At 49.0% G+C, this 14,178-nt stretch overlaps 1 protein-coding gene across 4 annotated transcripts in view; it reads right to left on the bottom strand.

The window, feature by feature from the left end:
- The window catches only part of CEP290 (centrosomal protein 290), a 1,516,454-nt gene that overhangs the window by 520,789 nt on the left and 981,487 nt on the right, over positions 1 to 14,178 (bottom strand). The window lies entirely within an intron of this gene.

Raw genomic sequence — 14,178 nt, 5'->3', positions numbered from 1 at the left:
TGTGTTCATTTAATAGCCTATATAATTTGCCAAGGAAATGTGGAGGAGCAGTGGCATAGATTACTAAATTGTCGATATCACTTCTTACCCATCACCATCCCTGACTGGCACTCTTCTTTTCCACAGGAGCTATGAAATATGCGGCTGTCCAGTGAGACTCCTAGCATACACTTCTACTGCTCTACATCTGTGGGCTTCCTTCTAATTGTAAACAAAAGTTTGAGTGGTAATGGCCACAAATGTATATACTTATGAGCTGTGCTTCCATGCTTAGCGCACACAGCCTTGGCTGCAGCGCACGGAGACCTTGTACTGCTGCACACAGAGGAAAAGAATTTGAGGGAACATTGGTGGGTAAGTAACTTGTTTCTTGCCCAGCATTGCATCTTCCATTGATTCACCTGCTTGACTCAGGATAACAAGTGTTTATGAGTACGCTCAAACATGAAATGCATATAGCCAACTCTTGATATCAAGAATACCAATAGTAAGCAAGAAGAGGCGCACCTCAATGGAAAAGTTAATGTAAGACTGCTCGTAGAGACTGTATACAGACAGTAGTGCTTTGCGAAGGTACAGAAGCTCACTTTGCCAGAGTATGTCTAGCACACATCTGTAGATTAGCACTCAGTGCTGTTGTAGCTGCAATACCTCTGATGGGCTGACAATCTGGACCTTAGGGAACAACCAGCCTTGGAGTAACTAAAGAACCATAGCTGCTGCTATCAGTCTTGCTTAAAAGAGCACTTCTGTTTTGTGGATGACAAAAAGGCCACAAAGAGTTGGTCTGATTTTCAAAAAGATTTTGTACGGTTAATATAGAAATGAAGGCATCTGCACACATCCAAGGAATGCAGAGCTCATTCTGAATTTGTTGAAGAATGTTTTAAGATGTACAGATTTTCATTGATATGAAAGCATTTGGACACTTTCGGAATGAACTTTGTATTGGTGCACAGTATTATTGCTAATCAGCACCCCAGTCACTGTGCTTCCTCCCTAAATTGGACTGTGGTAAGAACATCTGTACCTTCCCAATTGACTACTGGTATAACCTTCCAAGTCCCTAGTATATGGTACTAAGGTACCTAGGCCATAGGTACACCAGGTGTCCACCATGGCCTGCAGCAGGTATTGTGCCATTCCATGAGAGATGACTCAAACTGTGACTACAGGCCTGCCATTGCACCCTGTGTAAGTTGATGTTGGCACCACTTACGACCGATATAAGTTTTCTTATAACCTGAAGGTAGGCCTTTCAATCCTAAAGGTAGGGTGTTAGTATAAGTGTGAGGGTTCCCTGTATGAGCAGGACACCCACTACACACCCCGGAGGTGATTCTTTGTGAATGCGGTCAGCCATTTTCATACATATAGTGGCCATGCGTCATTACGCGATGGCTAACTATATATTGGCTGTGCCGAACCTGGGCATGTTTGGTATCAAACATGTTGGAATCATACCCCAACACTGTTACCGGTGTAGGAGGTATGATTCCATGCACCAGGGGCTCCTGCGGGAAGGCCCCAGTGCTCCTGGTACCAGCCTTTTTATTTAACTTTATTTTCCATTTTTTCACATATCCATATATATAGAAACAGTGGGTTACTGTCAAACATAGCAGCATGAGATTCAGAACAGCGGCAGCATATTCAGCAGTCTACCATTAACATGAGTATAGACTTTATAATATCAAACTCTGCATGTATTCATATTCACAGCCCTTATGTCCGTACTTGTTCCCTCCTTATTCCTTTGTGAGCGCTCTCCTCCAACTCCTGGTACCAGCCTTCAAGGGCCTGCCAGCAAGCGAGTGCTGCTGCCAACCACAGACACGATTCTGCTCTCCTGCTGCTGAGCTGAACTCGAGCAGGGGAAGGTAGATCTATAGGTTTCCTGTCACAGGGAGGAGTGACCACCTCCCAGACAAGACTTACTGTATTGGGCTGAGGTGGGGGTGCTTGCCAGCGCCACCAGACTGCTTTGAAGGGCACATTTGGTGCCTTCCTTGCATACTCCAGTTGGAACCAGTTCAGGGTGCCCTTGGCTTCTGCTCTGGTGCAAAACTAGACAAAGGACATGGAAGTATCATCCGCTCTTTCCAGCCTCTCCTCTGGAAGAGACCCCTGAATCGTCCCAACCCTTTCACTAGGGTAGTTAAGGGCTTACCTGTGGGTAGCTCTTCAGACTCGTTGTTGGACAAGATTCAAATTCGAAACCACTTCAACTTCGACCATCTGTGCATTTTGAACTTGCTGTTCTGCAAGTCTTTTTTGTCGTCTGTGCCTGTGCTTCATCCAGGTTCCTCTCCAGGCCTGTGGGAATCAAAAACACCCGAAGGGATCTCCCATGGAGAGAAGGAGTCACTCCCCTGCATCTGCAGGCACAGCAACGACGCTGGCTGGTCTGCTGCTACGGACGCCCTGCAAACTACGAAAGGTTCAGTAACACAGGTGGTGGCTCTGCAATTCCCTCGAGGCCTGACCTGTCCTCTCAGCAAGTTTGAGGCCAGTATCCCTCGTCAGAACCGCTCGAACACAATCCCTGTGCACCGCGTCGACTTGCCAGTGCCAAGGCATGTTGACTCTGTACTCCAATTATCTCGGGCTACAAGTAGCTCCAGCATCTTTTCCTGCCAAGACCTTTGTCCTCACCGCATCCTCTGCACCATGAGTCTGCATCTTTGGTGAGCTGCTCAAGGTCCTCTTGCGACTCCTGTGCCTTCTGCCTATAGGTCCCCTTGAGGGTCCTATTTGGCTTCAGTGGACTCCCCTGCTTGCTCGGAGCCTGCTCTGACACTCCTGCAATTGGCGAGTCCCAACGTTGCACCTTTTTCGTTTATCACCTCTGTTGCCAAAGCTTGTTGGTGCTCCCGGCAGACTCCGACCCCCTGGTTCTTGACTTTCAACGTGGGACAGCTCATGAACGTCTTCCACAGTGTCGCCTGGTCCTCACAGCTGCAGTGACAAGGTCACCGTCATCACTCCTGCATCTTTCATCATTGGTGGTAATTGGTCTTCTGTGCATCCTGGTCACCTCCGAGTGGCATAGACTCTGTCCCGTCTGCTTACAGGTACTCCTCTTAAAGAATCTATTCTTGGATTCCACCAGAATCTTTCACCTTCTTCCCCAGCGGCATCTTTCCTGAAGTTCTCCATTGTGGTCTATGGCGGTTTCCAACGTCAATTCGCACAGATGCGTCCGGCGTCCCTGGTGTAGGCATGGTGGTTCCTGGGGTATCCAGGTGTGGGGTGACTCTCAAATCTTCTGTCTTCCATGCTGTTTCTTCAGGGTCTACTAGGAAGGGTACTTCTTCTTGAAAACTGCAACCGCAACGTTCCCATTGACTTGCATTGAGTACGCGGCTGTGTTTCCACTCTGCACATAGCCTCCTTTGGGTTCCAGGCTGCTTACCTTGGGTGGTTCCTTGTGTCCCCAGCTCTTCTGAGTCTTCTGGTCCAAGTCCGACTTCGGTCGCAGTTTGCATTCCAGTTCTTTAGTATATGGTTTGGTCTCCCCCTGGAGAACACTGTGAATTTGTGTTTACTTACCTGCTTACATTTGAAGTATTGTGTGTATTTGTGCTTATATCTCCGGGTAGGAGATATACCAAGGTGTCAGTGAGTGTGTATAATAAATAGACATTTTTATACCTACACTGTGTGGTTCTTTTTCATTTAACCTACACTATATGATTAGTGCTGGTAAAATAAGCTGCTTAACACTCCTTCTGGACTAAGCCTGAAGGCTTCTCTCCACAGCTACCACTTAGAGTTCATGGCAGGAGAAGGTGCCAGATTTTTGGGGGACCTAACTTTGTAATCACGACCCAAGACGGTAATGAACACCATGTTTAGAAGTACATAGGAGCGAATATTCACAATCACGGTTTGACGTATTGCTTTTCCTGCCGTTCTAAATACTTGAAATTCTATTGTGGATACTTGTAGTTAATTGCGGAAACTTTACTATTCGGATAACAAATACCATAATGCATTACCTTTATTGAGATTCTTCTATAAGGGAATATTAAGCCCTGAGGAAGTCGTAGGTTTATTTCCATATACGACGAAACGTGTTGGTACAAGGGATTGGAGGATTTGTAAATTAAAGAAGAAGATTAACAAGAACTCAATGTATTTGTTTGCATTATCATTTGACTAAATGTTTCTCCTTTATTGTATTCATTACGAGTGCTCCGAAAAATTATGAATGTTACTTGATATCGTCGCAAGGCAGTCAACCTTGCACCATCAAAAGGCATATTAATCAAAGTGGCTTGAACAGCCTCTGATAAATCAGAGGCATGAAACCAGGCACGGCAATGTAACTATAAGGAGGAAACCATGGCCCGACCCACTGATTTAGTGGTATCCATGCCACAACGAATCCGCCATTGAGTTACTTGTTGCCCATGATTAAAAACGTGAAGGATGGTGGTGACTGGAAGAGATTATGGATTGGCAGTAAGGAGGAGTGTAAGGAGTTCATAATCTCTTCCAGTCTCCACCATCCTTCACGTTTTTGATCCTGGTTGGAAGGTCCAGGAATAAAAGGTACGCATAGTGCCACCTCCGAGCTAGTTTTAACTCACACTGCACTTCCACTTTCAGTGATACCAGTAAAACTGTTTCTATATATCTTTATATGTTGTGTCTTGTCTTTCCCTACCCTGTTGCTCCACCCCAGGCGTTGGTCTGCACAGGGGTGTACTGAAGCAGCCCTATGATGAAGCATGTCACACAATAGTGTGAGTGAGGGCAGTATTTTGACACAGAACAGGTGCCATTACTGACGCTGTGCCTGGTGCTGAAGCGGCGTTGAGAGAGAAAAAAGCAGTGTGACATCGATTGGCACCAAGGGTGTCAGCTGATCAGGCACAGGCGCCGAAGGTGTGAATCCCGAAGGGCTGTGCACCGGAACAAATTCGATATTCGAATCCGGAGTCCAAACTGAAGCAGAGGGCAAACCCCCCCAGCGTGGATAAAGGCAAGGCACTCATCACCTCCTTGGGGCCCACAGGTGCTCCAGGGGAAGGTGAAAACCCAAAGATGAAGCAAATGATAATATTCTCGCATCTGGATCATAGTTGACCTGGTTCCAGGGAAGGTAGGAAGGCACAGGGTAGACTCAAGTGACGACTCCGCAACCAGTGCAGGAGAAGATGCCTAAGGCGGTAAAGTCGGAAGAGGCTCCCAACTTCGACCGCCAGCGCTCAGACTTACCTCCGGACGTCAATGGAGAGTGACGTCCACGGGAATGGCTCCGGTAACGGGCCATGGAGCAAGAAAGGAGCGACAGCTGCGCCGCCAGGAGCTTCATCTGACATTCCATCGGTGCCTTTGGACGAAGTTCACAGCAGGAGCTGCATACATGGGTGTTGTGGTGTTCTCCCAGACACTACATACAATTAGAGTGAGGGTCTGTAGACAACATTTGCCAAACCACAGGACCCTCAAGGATGGAAGCCTGAAGACATATAGATAGAAAAGGCACACTGTTCTGTCTACGAGAAGTCAAAGTAGTCTGAAAAACAGCCAGAGGTACTGCTGCCGGATCCGCGTTGAAGCTCATAAAAAAAGGAACTGATGTCCTGGGAGGGCTTATATGGACTCTGTCCACGTCACATCCGGTGGTTGCCGTCGCTACAGAGTCGCTCGACGCCCTCTACCAACACACAGAGGTACTGCTGCGAAAAATTTCTGGATCCAGTCTGCCGCGTGATGAGAATTATAAGGTAAGGAATCTGCGGCTGGATGCCTCTATCAGATGTTGAGTTTTATTATCCATTTCCTGCTAATTCAAGCCTGCATGGTGTCAAATAGTGATGAATTAATCATTAAACTATCAGAAACAGGGTCACACAAAAACATGTCTTGCCTGGGGAAACAAAACTCCTAACAATGAGTAGAGACACACTAAGTCAGAAGTAAAGGTAGGCAGAGAAACAGAGAGAGGTTTAGGTAAAGAAATATAATGGATAGAGGTCAAATACAGAGAAAGTTCACCTTCTCAGAGGACCGCTTGGAATATGAGGGGCCCTATGCAATTGCCCACTTTGCCTGTGCCATAAAACGTTTCTGTGACCTGACTCCCATGGGTTCTGGATGGGAAGGAGCAGATGAAGGAACCAGACTTGGCATCGTGGTAGGCGGGCCAGCAAAAGGTCATTGTTGATGAGAGAAGAGTGATGGATTTCTTCCTAAAATGTTTCTTAGAATGGGAAGAGTATGCTAGTGATGGATAACGTTGTCAATTGTACAGCGTTTGCAGGGAGCAATAAAGCTTGTAGCGCCTCTAGAAGTTAATAATTCTCTGTTCCTTGCACCCTGAAAGGGCTCCTGCAGTCGACATTGAAGAACTCCTTAAGAAGTGGGATGTTTCACTGTCTGAACTCATAGACAGTAGTTTGGCGAGCATAGTCAATTGCATGCCAAGTATACAATTTTGCACTTATCTAATGGATGTTGATTGGAGTCAACCTAGCCTCCTAAAAACCACTGACCCGCCATCAAGTAGAAGCCACATCGACTGCTCAATCTATCATTGCCGCTGAAGCATTTTCTTCTTCACAGAGTATTGCTATAGCTTCTTTGCTTCCAGAAGAAGGTCAAGGTTTAGGTCCATGTTTGCCCATATCTGAAAATCATAATGAAAGACTATAGCCAGGAAAGTAGCTGTTTTAATAGACATCGCTGCTTAGTCGGACACTTGTTTACCATAATATTTCATTTTCCTTTCTTCTCTTTAAAGAGGGGCTTGTGCATGGCGACAAAGGGTTTCTTGAATACCTCCATGCAGCTGCACCACAAAAAATATGGTTTGGGCTGTCCTGTGGCATGCAGGACCATCTACCAGGGCTTTGCATTTATTGCACAAGTTACTACTTGTGTAACGATATATCTGTAAGAGACATTAGTTAGTGATAGATTCCTTACCTTAGAATATCCCCAGGCGTCAGACTGGATCCGGAAAGTTTTGCTAGCAGTACCCCTGCGCGTCAGTAGGTAGCGTCATGCGGCTCCACGTCAGTCGCTGTCGTTGTAAGCGCCGAGATGATGTCACGGAGACTACTTAAGCGCCACCCATGCGTGCTGACGTCAGTTCTGTACACGACTTTCCGCGCCAGGAACGCACAGCCATGCAAGACACTGACCACTGGTGCATAAAACTAGGGCCCTAAAAGGGATGACTTTAACCCTAGAAATCAGTTTGCAGAACGGGGAGGATGGGTGGGGCAGTAAGGAATCGATCACTAACTAATGTCTCTTACCGATATATCGTTACACAAGTAGTAACTTGTGCATCTGAAAGAGCCACGTTAGTGATAGATTCTTTACCTTAGAATAGATACCCCAGCAATACCAACCCCGGTGGTGGGTCTGCAAATAGATTACACCAGAAAGTCACGGAGAACAGAACGGCCAAAGAAGCCGTCTCTCCGGCCCTGACTGTCAAGGCAGTAATGCTTGGCAAACGTGTGCAGCGAAGCCCACGTAGCTGCCTGACAAATGTCCTGCAAGGCGACGCTGCGTCCCAAGGCAGTAGTGGCTGCCAATGCCCTGGTAGAATGGGCACGCAGCCCCACAGGAGGCTCCTTCTTGGCCAATGAGTAACAGGCCTTGATGCAGAGAACGACCGACCGATGGTCCGCTTGTGCACAGCCCGACCTTTTTTGGCGCCCACATAGCCAACAAAGAGCTGGTCATCCACCCGGAACTGTTGTGTGCACTGCAGGTAGAAAGAGAGCACACGTTTTGGGTCCAGACGGTGGAGCCGCTCTTCCTCTTTCGAAGGATGTGGAGGCGGAAAGAAGGTAGGCAAGGTGATGGTCTGCCCGATCTGGAAGGGCGTGACAACCTTTGGCAAAAAAGAAGGACAGGTCCTTAAAACCACCTTGTCCGGATGAACAGAAAGGAAAGGAGGTTTGGAAGAAAGAGGCTTGAGCTCACTCACTCTTCTGGCAGAGGTGATAGCTACCAGGAAAGCCGCCTTGAGAGTGAGAAGTCGCAAAGGACAGGTATGAAGGGGCTCGAAGGGAGCGCACATAAGATACGTCAAGACAAGGCTTAAGTCCCATTGAGGCATTATGAACGGCACGGGAGGAAACGTGTGCGTAATGCCTTTTAGGAAACGGTTAACAACCAGGGACTTAAAAAAAGAAGGCTTATCTGGAAGCCATAAAAAGGCGGAGATGGCCAAAAGATAACCTTTGATAGTGCCCAGAGCAGAGCCCTGCTGGGCCAAAGGAAGGAAGGACTTCAGAAAGAGGGGCAGAAGGGGGATCCACAGCCTTAGCTGTGCACCATGCCACAAACTTGTTCCACCAGCAGGCGTATACTGTTTTAGTGGAGGGACGCCTGGCTGCCAGAATGACATCACAGACTTCGGGAGGAAGATAGAAAGCTGTCAACTGTCGCCAGTCAATCTCCAGGCATGGAGGTGGAGGCTGGACAGGTTCGGGTGGAGGACCGTCCCCTGCTGCTGTGACAGAAGATCCTCCCGAAGAGGCAGACGGATCGGGGGATTGATCGCCATGCTGAGTAGCTCGGGATACCAGTATCTTCGTGCCCAATCCGGAGCCACAAGGATGACTCGGCCTGGTCGCGCCAAATCTTCTTCAGCACTCTGGGCAGAAGTGGTATAGGCGGAAAGGCGTACAACAGACCGCAACTCCACTCGCGACGAAAAGCGTTGCCTAGCGAGTGCCGCCATGGAAATTCCAACGAACAGAACTGATGACATTGCGCGTTCTCTTCGGTGGCAAATAGATCTAACCAAGACTCTACCCACTGCTGAAAGAGACCTTGTACCACGTCCGAGTTCAGACGCCATTCGTGATCCATCAAGCACCGGTGGCTTAGTTCGTCCACCCTGGCGTTCAGAGAACCTGCCAGGTTTTGAACCACCAAGGTAATGCCTTGATGTTCCAGCCATGTCCAGAGGCTCAGAGCCTCCTGACATAGGGTCTAGGACCCCACCCCCGCCCTGTTTGTTGCAATACAACATGGCGGTGGTGTTGTCCGTGAACACCTGCACCACACTTCCCCAGACAGAGGGAAGGAATGCCTTCAGTGCAAGTCGCCCGAAGCTCCAAAAGGTTGATATGGAGCTGGGACTCCGCCGGAGACCAGAGTCCTCTGATCTCCGCCTCCCCATTCCAGGAGGGACGCATCCGTCACCACCGTGTGCTCCGGTTGGGGAAGGGAGAGGGATCTGCCATTGACCCAAGTAACCCCTGCGGATGATCTGCAACACCCACTTGTCCGATGTGATAGCGTGTCAGTGGGGGTGGTGATGGCGGATCCTGCCACCCACTGGCATGGGGTGCTCTACAAAGCTTGGATTAGGAAGGTTTGGAGGTAGAAGCAGCGGGGTGGAGGTGGACTGACCCCCACGCTGCTTCCCAGACCCACTCCGGCGGAAGCCGCATCGCGGCTGAGCTGAGGCTGGTTCTGCGCAGGCTTGCTGAAGGAACGTGCCTGGGTGCCTCTGCCGTGGCCACAAAAGGAATGAAAACCCGGAGTGGCTTGGCTTTTTGCGGAAAGACCTAAGGACTTGGCTGTGGCCGTGGCCCGCGAGTCCTTAAAACGCTCCAGTGCACTGTCGGCCTTGTCGCCAAACAGGCGAGTGCCATCAAAGGGCATGTCCATGAGTGAGCTTTGGACATCTGGAGAGAACCCGGTAGATCTCAACAACAGTCGTAGAAATCGCTCTACCCAGTGAGTCCGCGGTGTCCAAACCACACCGAATGGCGAACTTAGCCGCATCGTTACCCTCGGCAACAGCTTGGGACAGCACAGCTTGGGTCTCTTCAGGACACTGAGGCAACACCTGTACAACTGTATCCCACACCGCGTGGGAATAGTGGCCCAATAGGCATGCGGTGTTCACCGACCGCAGCCCCAAGCTGGCCGAAGAGAACAACCGCTTACCGAACTGCTCCAACTTCTTAGAGTCCTTATCCGGCGGAGCCCTGGGAAAGGCACTCTGTGACGTTGAGGCTTGGATGACCAGGCTCTCAGGCGTAGGATGACTGGTCAGAAAAGCGGGATCACCAGGCACCAGACGGTGACGCCTGGCGACATTCTTATCCACAGGGGCCCCTGTGGCTGGCCGCGACCAAGTGCCCAGCAAGACGTCAGTGAGGGCGTTGTTAAATGGTAGCAGGGGCTCCGACGAAGTGAACGCCGTCTGGAACACTTCAGTGAGATTAGTTTTGAGGGCCACCGTAGCGAGATCAAGGTTGAGGACCTCAGCTGCCCGACGGAGCACCATCGTGTAGGGGGCACCCTCCTCCATGGTAGGCGGGGGAGAGGCAAACCCCGGGTCAGAGGAGACGTCGAGGTCACCAGCATCCTCCAAGTCATCCACCCAGTCCTGCTCGGAGTCATACTGACGGGCAAGAGGGTCCTTGGACCCCTCCCAGTCATCCTCCACCACTGCCGCATGTGGTACAGATCGCAGCAACAGACCAGGAGCCGGAGAAGGAACAAACGGCGTCGGGAATGGCCGGCGCCGTGTCCCAATGCGGATCCCAGGTAGGAACAAAATGGTCCTGGAACCTGGGGAAGGGCGGGACAAATGGCACCCACTGTGGCGCTGGAGGCGGAGCCGAGGGTGGCGCTGGGGCCGGAGCCGGCAGCGCTGGACCTTGTGGCGCCGTGGTCGGAGCCAACGGCGCAGGATCCTGTTGCGCCGAAGCTGGATCCGCCGGTGGCCCAACAGGATCCGGACTCGGGACCGTGGGGCCCAAAGGCGCGCCGCCGGGAGCCCGAGGCCTAAAGGGGCAGTCCATGGTAGCAAGAAATTCTTGCACCTGAGCGGGAAGGAAATAAATGGGTATGATAATAGCTAGACAAGGTCCATAAGGAGATACCCAAATGTTGTGACAAAGCAATTGGAAATGAAAGGTTTGGCAATAACAAGCCAAGATTTAAGAAGACGCAGTGGTCCATTGAATCACACAATTATGTGAAACAGTGATCACTGGTATATACAACCAGTGCTGAAAAGGATATAACCCTTTCAGTACAGATCGTTTGCAGAGTGGGGAAGATGGTTAGGGTGTTAGGGAATATGCGGCTAGACTGTGTCTCTACTAAGGGTGGGCGTAGTTCGCGAAGTAGCACTTCGCGAAGCTACGCAAAGTGAAGTTCGCACTACGCGAGCTACGCGTAGCACTTCGCGAACTGCGAAGTAACATGTTCGCACTGTGCAAGATGTTGTTTTCAATGATTGCACAGTGCGGACAAGCAACCGGCACTGTGCAATCATTGAAAATGGCATCTTGCACAGTGCGAGCTGTAGTTTTCTGCTGCTCGAGTAGATTTTTACTCGAGCTGCAACTTTCTCAACGCGAACTGGTAGTTTCTCATCGCGAGCGGTCGCGAGCATACGCGACCCCTTGCAATGAGAAACCTGACCTTCTCGCGTTGGGAATCTCGCCGGGAGGTTTATTTTCCATGCTCGCGATCGCGAACAAGGAAAAAGTCTCGCCAGGATGTCATTTTGCTTGCTCGCGGTCGCCAACTTGACGTTGAGGACCGCGAGCAAGCAAAAAATGACCGCAGCACTACGCAACACTACGCTACGCGTGTTCGCACTGTGCTACGTGCAGTTCGCGTAGCGCGAAGTAGCGCGAACTTCGCAAACTACGCGAGCGTAGCGTAGTGCTTCGCCCAGGCCTAGTCTCTACCAGATAATATGTTACCGAAAGTAAGTAACTTGTTCATCTGATGGAGACATCTAGCCGGAGATTCCTTTTTTGAATTGAATACCATAGCTATACCTACCCGGAGGAGGGTATGCAAACTAATCCTACCAAAGCTCTAAAAAAGAACCAGCTGATCGAAATGGACTACAGACCAGCCATACATAGGAATTAAACAAAAAAAGAGCATGGATCTCCATAAAAAACCATGGCAATGACCACAGAAAATGTAATAAGAAACCCCGCAGGCACCGAAAAACCAAGGCTCAAGGGAACAGGATAACACCCTGTTAAAAGACATCTGACAACAGTCAGACAATAGTATTTAACCCCCAAAGGGTAAGTAAGCCCTTGAACTAGAAGGGCCAAAGTCATTGTGAATGCCATGTAACCCACATTCACTACGTCAGTAAAGAAATTTCTACAGAAAATCTGTCCTGATAATTCCACAAAAGAAGGGCTTTCAAAACTCATTCCCATGAAAACCAAGATTGATTAACTCATTCATTGCAAGGTAGGAAAGAGCAATCCAAGTGTCAAGACAGAAGAATGTCATAGTACATCCCCAAAACCAAGAACATTTCTTTTTAATTTTTTCACAACTGCTATCGAAGGTTCACACAATGCAAAGTGCCCATAAAGATGAAAAGATGGCAATTAAACAGACAAAAATCTGCTAGAAATATTGATCAATTATACCCAGATCTATTAAACTGTGTTCCATGCGCCCAATAGATGCAAGGAATATGCTACTTACCAGTATGCATCTGTTCTTGGCATGTAGAGCTGCAGAGTTGTACACTTAGCATAGGTCGCCATCTGGTGTTGGGCCCGGATGTTTGCAGTTTGTTTTTCTTCTTGGACAGTCTTTGGAAGTCACGAGTTTGGTGACTCCTCCTTCGGTCCGTACTGCGCATGGGCTTCGGCTCCATCCTCAGATTGTTTTTCGCCAACAGGGAAATGATGGAGCGTAGTAATAACAGTGAGAAACCCATGTGTTGTATCTAAATAAGATGTACTGGAACGGATACAGGTAGCCGGGGAGGCGGGTGGGCGTGTACAACTCTGCAGCTCTACATGCCAAGAACAGATGCATACTGGTAAGTAGCATATTCCGTTCGAGGCATATGAGCTGCAGATTGTACACTTAGCATAGATTATATAGCAGTACCCAACCTTAGCGGCGACCACCGGTATCCGTTGCAGCTGTTTGAAAAAGTGTCTTTAGTACAGCCTGGCCCACCCTAGCTTGCTGCTTGGAATGCACATCTACACAGTAGTGTTTTGTGAAGGTGTGCGGTGTAGACCATGTGGCTGCCTTGCAGATGTCATCTAAGGGTATATTCCCTAGAAAAGCCATAGAAGCCCCTAACTTTCTTGTAGAGTGGGCTTTAGGGGGAACAGATAATGTTCTCTTTGCCTTTTGATAGCAAATTTGTATGCATTTTACAATCCACCTAGCTATCCCTGATTTTGAAATGGGGTTGCCTTTATGTGGTGGAGAGAAGGAAACGAACAATTGTTTAGTCTTCCTGAAGGGTTGCGTTCTTTGTATGTAGTATAGTAACGCCCTTTTTACATCAAGTGTGTGTAAGGCCCTTTCTGCAACAGATTGGGGTTGCGAGAAGAAGACAGGTAATTCCACTGATTGATTGAGGTGGAAGGGGGAAATGACTTTGGGCAGAAACTTCGGATTTGTGCGAAGTATGACCTTGCTGTGATGCATTTGTATGTAGGGTTCCTGTATGGTGAACGCTTGTATTTCACCAACCCTTCTAAGGGAAGTGATAGCTACAAGGAAAGCTGTTTTCCAGGTGAGAAACTGTAGCTCACATTTGTGCATTGGTTCGAAGGGCGGACCCATTAGTCGTGTAAGAACTAAATTTAGATTCCATACAGGGGAAGGTGGTGCCCTGGGAGGAATTACTCGTTTAAGGCCTTCCATGAAGGCTTTAATAGCGGGCACTCTGAAGAGTGATAAATGCTGCCTGTTTTGTAGATAAGCAGCGATCGCTGCTAGGTGTAGGCGTATGGATGAATATGCCAGGTTACACCTGTGAAGATGGAGTAGATAGCATATGATGTGCTGTATGGATGCATCTAGAGGGTTGATTGTATTGTTACGGCAGTAAATTACAAATCTTTTCCACTTTGCGGCATAGCATGCTCTAGTGGTAGGACGTCTGGCTTCCATGATGATGTTCATACAATCAGGGGGAAGGTTAAGGTATCCGAATTCTAGGATTTCAGGAGCCAGATCGCCAGGTTGAGCTGAGCTGGGTCCGGGTGCCTGATTTCTCCATGGTTCTGGGTTAGGAGGCATGGGGATAGATGCAGTTTTTGATGTGGTACCACTGACAGTTGTAGTAGCGTGGTGTGCCACGGCTGCCTGGCCCACGTCGGAGCTACCAGAATGAGTGTGAGTGAGTGCTGTTGTAGCTTCCTGACCACTAATGGAATTAGT

Source organism: Triturus cristatus, chromosome 4_1, assembly GCF_964204655.1.
Source record: "Triturus cristatus chromosome 4_1, aTriCri1.1, whole genome shotgun sequence".
Classification (NCBI taxonomy): Eukaryota; Metazoa; Chordata; class Amphibia; order Caudata; family Salamandridae; genus Triturus; species Triturus cristatus.
Note: the sequence above shows the minus strand (reverse complement) of the source record. Positions and strands in the feature narration are given on the sequence as shown.